Source organism: Mauremys mutica, unplaced genomic scaffold (assembly GCF_020497125.1).
Source record: "Mauremys mutica isolate MM-2020 ecotype Southern unplaced genomic scaffold, ASM2049712v1 001511F_np12_obj, whole genome shotgun sequence".
Classification (NCBI taxonomy): Eukaryota; Metazoa; Chordata; order Testudines; family Geoemydidae; genus Mauremys; species Mauremys mutica.
The window spans coordinates 32,484-40,576 of NW_025423224.1; the positions used below are offsets into that span (position 1 = coordinate 32,484).

Here is an 8,093-nt window from a genome sequence, read left to right on the forward strand (position 1 = left end):
GTCTCTGTGGCACAATGTGTCAGCGCGTTTGGCTGTTAACCGAAAGGATGGTGGTTCGAGCCCACCCAGGGACGACGCTAAGCCTTTGCTGCTTCCTTGCTTCCCCGAGGCCTGTGGGGGAACCTCAAAGGTCCCATTTTGCTGCCTCTGGGCCTCAGTGCTTTCAGCTGGTGGTCCAAAGAGCGGGCTGGATGCCATTCAGAAACCCATCTGCCAGCAGCCGTGCCGGAGGCTCAGGCTTATTCCTCAAGGCCGAGGACAAAAACTTTCAGCCGGGAACATTTCGCTCCCTTCCCGCCTCGGCCCAAGCGGCAAGGGAGAAGCGGAGGAGACACACCGGCTCAAAGACGCCTCCCTCCCACTTCCCTGTACGCTGTGCAAAGCTCTTGGCCTGCCTCATGCCTCGTCAGGAAAGTGCGGCCATGCGGCCCAAGCCTGAGTCACGTCCGCAGCCTGGCCCGCCCCGGCTGATGGCGCGCAGAGCCACGCGAGTCAATGGCAGGTCGAGTCAGGAGCCTCGGCTCTTTCCCCTGACAGCCACACACACAGTGCTGCCTAGCGCCCCGAGAGCCTCCCTCGTGTTCTCCCGCAGCAGCCGCCTGCCGGTGTGAGTGGGAAAAGGGGACCAGGAAGCACTGCAGCCTCATTCCAGGACAGGAGGCCCTCACCACGCCTAGGCCTGCCTCTTGCTTTCAGCCCAGGGAGCCAGAGGTGCCGGGGAGCTCCCTGGCAGGCCGCTTCGCCTCAGCCACCTCTTGCCTCACGGCCTAGGCTCTTGGTGCTCTGCTGGTCACTGGCTAGCTTGAAGGCCCAGAAGGAAAAGAAACAAGCGCACGCGTAGCAGAGGATGGTTTCGATCCAGCGACCTCTGGGTTATGGGCCCAGCACGCTCCCACTGCACCACTCTGCTGGTTCTTCACACTCTCCCCCTGCCACCTAGCCGCCACTATCCGGATTAGTGCCTTACACGCTCTCGCACTGGCAGGCAGATGCGCAGGCTGCTAGGCAGCTGCCCTGGTCACAGGATTTTACAGCTTCTACAGGGTAAAAGGGATCTATTTGGGGTTTGGACCCCATTGGGAGCTGGGTAGCTGAGTGCCGGAGACGGGAGCACTTCTTAAACTCTTTTCAGTTAAGCCTTCAGCTTGTGGGGGATGAGGTTCAGCCTTGGATCCGGGTCTGCAGCAGGCAAGCGCATCTGGCTCAATCGCCCCCCCCCCCCCCCCTGTATTAGCAGACTAAAACCCGGAGCAAACACACACGCCTTGCAAAGGAACAGCAGCCGGGATCTCAAACAAATATCAACATTTTATTTAGATGACGTTCAAAGAAAAAAACAGTGTACGGTACAGAGTTTCGGCATAGAAGTTTCTGGTGCTCAGGGAACAACGTACAGCTTACCCAAGGGGTGCGAAGTTCGGTTTAAGATCGGGTGGCATAAGGAATACATAATCTGCAATAGCCCCGACTGGGGGTAAAAGGTTTACGTTCAGACACTGAGTTAGGAGGGTATGTTGTCCATATGAGGGCTACGTTCGGGTGTGGAGTATAACGAGCGGTTACGACGATGAGGATGGATTGACGGGCGTTTGGTGAGTTTTAACGTTCACTGTTTTTGAATCTTTGCCACAATCTAGTTGAAGCAGGGTCATCTGTTGGTGATCTGTCGTCAAGGCCTATCACTGGCTGGTGCCTCAGTTTCCTCTAGGCAGCAGTGCTGCAGGCTCCTTTGGTCAGTTCCCATGCAGCTGTGTTGGGGGAAGGGGGAATAGAGGCTCATGCTCCCCAGCCCCACGCCCCTCCCCCAGCAGCTGGGGAATCCAGGCCAAATGTAACCCTGGTAGCTGGGCCCGGATTAGCCTGGGCCGGGGTAGGGCTGGGGAGGAATTGCGGGGGAGACAGATGCACCTGCTGTGAGGGGAGATCCTCCCATTCCCTGCCAACCCCCCTCACTCCTTGCAGCACGGCGCCCCCTAGCACTTCTTTCTCTGTCGTGGAGGCTGTCTGCTGCCTGCTTCTCCCTTAGCATCATCTCTCCCCACCCTGGGGCACTGGCATCGCCCGTCCTGTGCAAACAGGCAGGTCCCGGTGTGCCCCATGGCGCTGCCGTGCAATTGGGGGAGCAGCTGTTGAATGGAATATGGGAGTGGGCAAGGCTGGGGACCAGGACTCCTGGGTTCTCCCCCCAACTCTGGGAGTGGAGGTTAGTGGGTAGAGTGAGGGAGGGGCAGGGCTGGGATCCAGGGCTCCTGCTTTTTCTGGTTTTCTCCACCTCCTGCAGCTGCCTTGGTCCTTTCGGTGCATTTCCTGTTCCAAATTCATTTGCTGACTTGTGTAACTCACCCCAGAGGTGGCTGCATCTCAGTTTTGGGTGAGGCATCCTTGGCTGCATCACCCCCTAACCACGTATCTCTCCCCCCTGCAGGTGACCCTGCAGCACTCGGCAAACATCCGCAAGATCTTGGGGCGCTTTGAGCATTGGGCAGGGAGGGGCCAGGAGCCCTGCCCCCCCTGAGAATGGGACCCAGCTCCCCTACTTTTTGCAGGGATTAAAGAGGGGCAAAGGGGGGCAAATCAGAGGAGGGGGTGGCCAGGGTCTGAGCAGGGGGTGGAAATTGACTGGTCGGGGGGTCAAGCAGCTGGAGGCAGAGTTAGGAGAGGGGCTGAAGGGCAAAGTCAGGGAGGGGGGAAGGAGCCGGAGTTCAGCCCAGGGGGAGGCGCTGCCAGAGGGTTAAACCCCGGCACAGGCAGGGGCAGAGGGGTAACAGTTACCCCGGGGGGCTGAGACTCCAGTGTTTGCAAAAACTGGGTGGGGGGAGCAGAGGGGCTTTTCTATTTCCCCTCCCACAGGCAGCACCTCTCAGCAGGGGCTTCCCAGGGCTGGGCTCTTAAAGGCACAGGCATCCCACTGCCTAGACACTGCAGCTCCTCTCTGATGTGACCTACTGAGGTGCTGCAGTAGGAGACTCAATTCAGTGAAACCGGGCATTCCCTATACGCCCCCCAGCCAGGGGGCTGTGCACCCCCTCCCCCGAATTTCCCCAACACCCCCCAGTGGTCAGGTAGTTACATGCAGCGCTGCCAATGTTGTCATTGGTTGCAAATCTGAATTGAAATTGAAACATTAACACACACTTTAAAAGCAGCTCCAACCTATGAAAAATACTTGTACCTGAGAAAGTAAAATAGGGTTGGAAAGTCTGGACAAAGCCAGGATTCCTCACCCAGCTGTTGTGTTTGCTGACAATGTCGGTCCATTGGTTTCCGCAATGTTGGCCAACCTCAGAATTTCAAATGACGATTTGGAAGCAAGGTGTGGATGAGCTCTCCCCTGACAGCTAGTGACGAGCCAGGGTTGGGGGAGGCTTTGGGACCAGACTGTATTTACATGAACTCACCTACTCTGCCGAGGTGTCCATCAGACAGAGCTGGGCCGCCTCTGCTCTAGGTTCCCAGAGGAGGAGGGAAAGTGTGTGGGGCTCTTCCTCCCTTCTGCCAAGCCCTGACTATCAATCCCAGCCCTGACCCTCCTTTCTTCAAGCGCCATGTGGGTGCCAGGAAGCACAAGGGCCAAACTTGTGGGCCTCAGGTGAAGCAGCAACCATCCGGGTAGCAAGTTCTAGAGCCGCAACCCATTGTGGCCACCCCAGCCAGAGACCTGGCTCTAGGAGGTTTGAGTCACCCAGCAGGAGTGGGGAGACTGGCTCTTGCACAGCTGGAGACAGAGAAATTAACCCTGTGAGCTCCAGGACTTTACCACAAGCCAACACAAGGTCCCACTGAGATTTGAACTCAGATTACAGGATTCAGAGTCCTGAGTGCTGCCCATTACACCGTGGGACCAGCTCATGCAGCCTTCTCTGCACATCGGTGACCCTCATGGCGCTGGCTCATGTAAGGGACTGTTGGCCCCTTACTAAAGCTTAGTGGGGGGTTTGGTTGGCTAGTTCCCAGTCCCAATAGAAGGGGGAAGGGCCAATGGGAAATCAGGACCCTGAGACTGACAGTCCCCTGGGCACTTGCCTCTGTGCTTGAAGGAAGCAGGGCCAGGCTTCATGGGCTGGGCAGGCGGGAGCCCAGCACCTCTCCTCCTCTGGGCACCTAGAGCAGAGGCAGCTGGTGCTGACTGCTCCAAGGGAAGGCTTAAAAGCAACTGAGGCCAGGGCAAGAGGAGGGGAGGACCATGCTTATGTGTGGCCAGCAGACAGCCACAGGGCCAGCCTGCTCCATGCTGTGCTGAACCCCACTGAAGGCCACCCACAGGCCACCTGCAGATCAGCTGCTGATGCTCTGTGGCCAACATCAGAAGAAGGTAGGAAAGCAGGGCCAGCCCCCCTGGTGGGGCCTCTTATGGTTCCCACCCCAGCTGCTCACTTTGGTAGTGGAGCTGCCCATTTTCTTTGGCAAGTCAGGAAGGGCAAAGGTGAGACTGGAAGCACCTGGGGCTCATGCCCCAGCCTTTGTGACACCCAACCCCCAACTCCTTCCCGGGGCTCTAGCTGAAGCCAGAGCACTGAGTTGAGTGACCAAGAAGAGGTTCCAGCTGTGAAGAAAGCAGGACTTGCAGCACAAAGTGAGCACAACCACGAGGGGACTCAAATCCTGAATCATCCGATCCAAAGGGAGATGCCTCATCCTTTAGGCCACATGATGAGTGGGTCTAAACACTTCTTTGGAAAAGCCGGACACTGTGTTTCTCAGGTCATCTACTGAGGGGGGCCGAGACGCTCTGGGCACAAGAAGTTAAGTTCCCAGCGACACGTGAGACTTAATTGTATGGGGCCAGGTGCAGGGCTTTGGCAGGGAGGCTCGGGCATGGGGGATTGAGGTGCAGCAGATGGACCGGCTGTCTAGGCACAGAGATTTAGTCTCCCTGAGGAGGAGGAGGAATCCTTCTGACAGGCAGTGGCTGTGCAGAAAAAGAGGAGGGGTTCCTGGGACTTTTTTTGACTCTCTTTTGCCTGCCTGCTCACTCTTGTGCTGAATGGTGAAGATTTTTTTCAGGTAGCTCAGTTGGTAGCATCAGGCTCTTAATCTGAGGGTCCAGGGTTCAAGCCCCTGTCTGGGTGCTTGGTTTTTAAGTTGCCTGGTGTGCCAGGAGCCAAACTCTGTTCACAGCCACATGCGGATTCCCAGAAGCTGTGGCCATTTCCTGGAATGATTCCTTTCCTTAGCAATCAGGAGAGAGGCCACATCCACAGGATGAGGCCTAGAACACGCAGTCTCTGGCTGGCAGGAAGCGCTGTGGGGCCAGGTGCTGAGAAAGCCCAGAGGGGGAACAGCAGAGATGGGGGGAAGGGAGAGAGAGAAGCAATGAGGACAGAGCGCAAGTGTACAGGGGGCATCTGGTCTGGCTAGTGTGAGGAACTTACCTGGTTTATACATGACCCTGGTGGAATTGGCCATCGGGAGGATCTGAGTCCCCACCCCCTTACCCAGAGGCTGCCTGACCTGGAGGACTGTTAGGATACAGAGATTCAGGCCAGTCTGCAAAGGCCTGTACTTTAAGAATTTAGGTGTATTTTTATCACTTAGCTAGTTATAAATATATAAAAGAAAGAATAAAAAATCACTGTCTGTCTGTGTAATGGCCTTCTCTTAGGCCTGGTCTACACTAGGCGTTTAAATCGGTTTTAGGAGCGTAAAACCGATTTAACGCCAAAACCGTCCACACTAGGAGGCACCTTATATCGATTTTAATGGCTCTTTAAACCGGTTTCTGTACTCCTCCCTAACGAGAGGAGTAACGCTAGTATCGGTATTAACATATCGGATTAGGGTTAGTGTGGACGCTGATCGACGGTATTGGCCTCCGGGAGCTATCCCACAGTGCACCAGTGACCGCTCTGGACCGCAATCTGAACTCGGATGCAGTGGTCAGGTAAACAGGAAAAGCCCCGCGAACTTTTGAATATTTCCTGTTTGCCGAGCGTGGAGCTCCGATCAGCACGGGTGGCGATGCAGTCCGAAATCAAAATAAAAAAAAGAGCTCCCGCATGGACCATGCGGATGTGATCGCTGTAAGGGCAGGCAAATCCGTTCTATCCGTTCTATCAGCGCTCCGTTACAGAAGATGAAATTCAGAATCCTTTTTTAAAAATCTCCAGACAGACGCCATAGCAGGGACTCAGCGCACTGCAGCGTGACAAGCGTAACGGAAAGCCAAAGAATCAAATGGATGCACATGGACTGGAGGACTGAAGCTATCCCACAGTTCCTGCAGCCTCCTAAAATTATTTGCATTCTTGGCTGAGCTCCAAATGCTTCTAGGGTCAAACACAGTGCCCGCGGGTCAGGGCATAGCTTGGCAATCTACTCACCCACCCCCCACCCACCCCCAGAAGCGAAAGGTAAAACAATCCTCTGACTCTTTTACATGTCACCCTATCTTTACTGAATGCTGCAGATAGACGCGATAGTGCAGCACTCAACACCAACATCCTTGCTCCCCCCCCCGTCATGGGCGGCTGATGGTACAAAATGATGGAAATCCATCCTCATCATCAGCATAAGCTGATTGTGCAAAAAGATGGAAATCCATCCTCATCATCAGCCTCAGCTGATGGTACAAAAGGACTGGTAACCGTCCTCGTCATCAGCCTATTGGCCCTAATTTTTTCTGGTGGATGGATGGTGCAATATGGCTGGTAACCATCCTCATCATAGCAACAGGGGGCTGAGCTCCATCAGCCCCCACCCTTCATGTGTAAAGAAAAGATTCAGTTGCCCCTGGACTAGCAGTGGGATGCTGGGCTTCTCTCCTACACACTGCTTAATGTCCTGTCTGGACTATCATAGCAGCTGGAGGCTGCCTTCCACTCATTTCTCACTAACAAGTCAGTGTGTCTTATTCCTGCATTCTTTATTAATTCATCACACAAGTGGGGGGACAATGCTACGGTAGCCAAGAAAGGCTGGGGAAGAACGGAATCAACAGGTGGGGTTGTTACAGGAGCACCCCCTGTGAATAGCATACAGATAATAATTTCTGCGGGCTCTGACACAGAGCAGGTGGTTCTTTAGCACACTTGCCTATATTAGGCAGCACTGATTCTATTTTTAGATACCAAAAAGGAGGGATTGACTCAGGGAGTCATTCCCAATTTTTGCTTTTGCGCCCCTGGCTGATCGGCCAGGGGCACTTATGACAGCAGCCAATGGTAACAAAACGATGGAAGGTACAATATGGCTAGTAACCACTCTTGGCTTTTGCGCCCCTGGCTGATTGACCAGGGGCACTAGCAGCAAATGGTACAAAAGGACTGGTAGCCATGATCATCCTCAGTTCCAATTTATGGAAGGATTTGGATGGTGCAATATGGCTAGTAACCATCTCTGCTGTCATGCAAAAGCAAAAGCATGCTTCTGTGTAGCGCTGCTGAATCGCCTGTGTGAGCGGCATCTAAGTACACATACGGTGAGAGTCACAAACGGCAAAAAAAGCTCCATGATTTGCCATGCTATGGCATCTGCCAGGGCAATCCAGGGGAAAAAGGCGCGAAATGCTTGTCTGCCGTTGCTTTCCCAGACGAAGGAGTGACTGACGACATTTACCCAGAACCACCCGCGACATGATTTTTGCCCCATCAGGCACTGGGATCTCAACCCGGAAGTTCCAAGGGGCGGGGGAGGCTGCGGGAACTATGGGATAGCTAGGGAATAGCTACCCACAGTGCAACGCTCCAGAAATCGACGCTAGCCTCGGACCATGGACGCACACCACCGATTTAATGTGTTTATGTGGCCGCGCGCACTCGATTTTATAAAATCTGTTTTACAAAACCGGTTTATGCAAATTCGGAATAGTCCCGTAGTGTAGACGTACCCTTACTGTGACATTCTGAGGCCTGGTTCTTCGGCTAGGCAGCAAAGGCAGCCATAAGGTGGGAAGTTTATGGTCACATCCTCACATTCCCAACTAGTCACATTGAACTAAGGTGCTATTGGGATGTTAGGAATATAATCCTGTCCTGATATTCCTATCACCTCCAGAGAAAGAGAAACTTAGTTTGGTAGCATCCAGTCTGGCAAGAACTCACTTATCAATAGACACAGCTCGAAAACCCTTATGTCTGTATAGATGTAGTTGTGAA

The 8,093-nt window shown here is 54.2% G+C and overlaps 2 non-coding genes across 2 annotated transcripts; one reads left to right on the forward strand and one right to left on the reverse strand.

The window, feature by feature from the left end:
• Positions 1-74, forward strand: TRNAN-GUU. Its single transcript has one exon. It is a non-coding gene; the product is annotated as a tRNA-Asn (tRNA).
• Positions 75-3,771: 3,697 nt separating this feature from the next.
• Positions 3,772-3,843, reverse strand: TRNAQ-CUG. Its single transcript has one exon. It is a non-coding gene; the product is annotated as a tRNA-Gln (tRNA).
• Between the last annotated feature and the right edge of the window lie 4,250 nt (positions 3,844-8,093).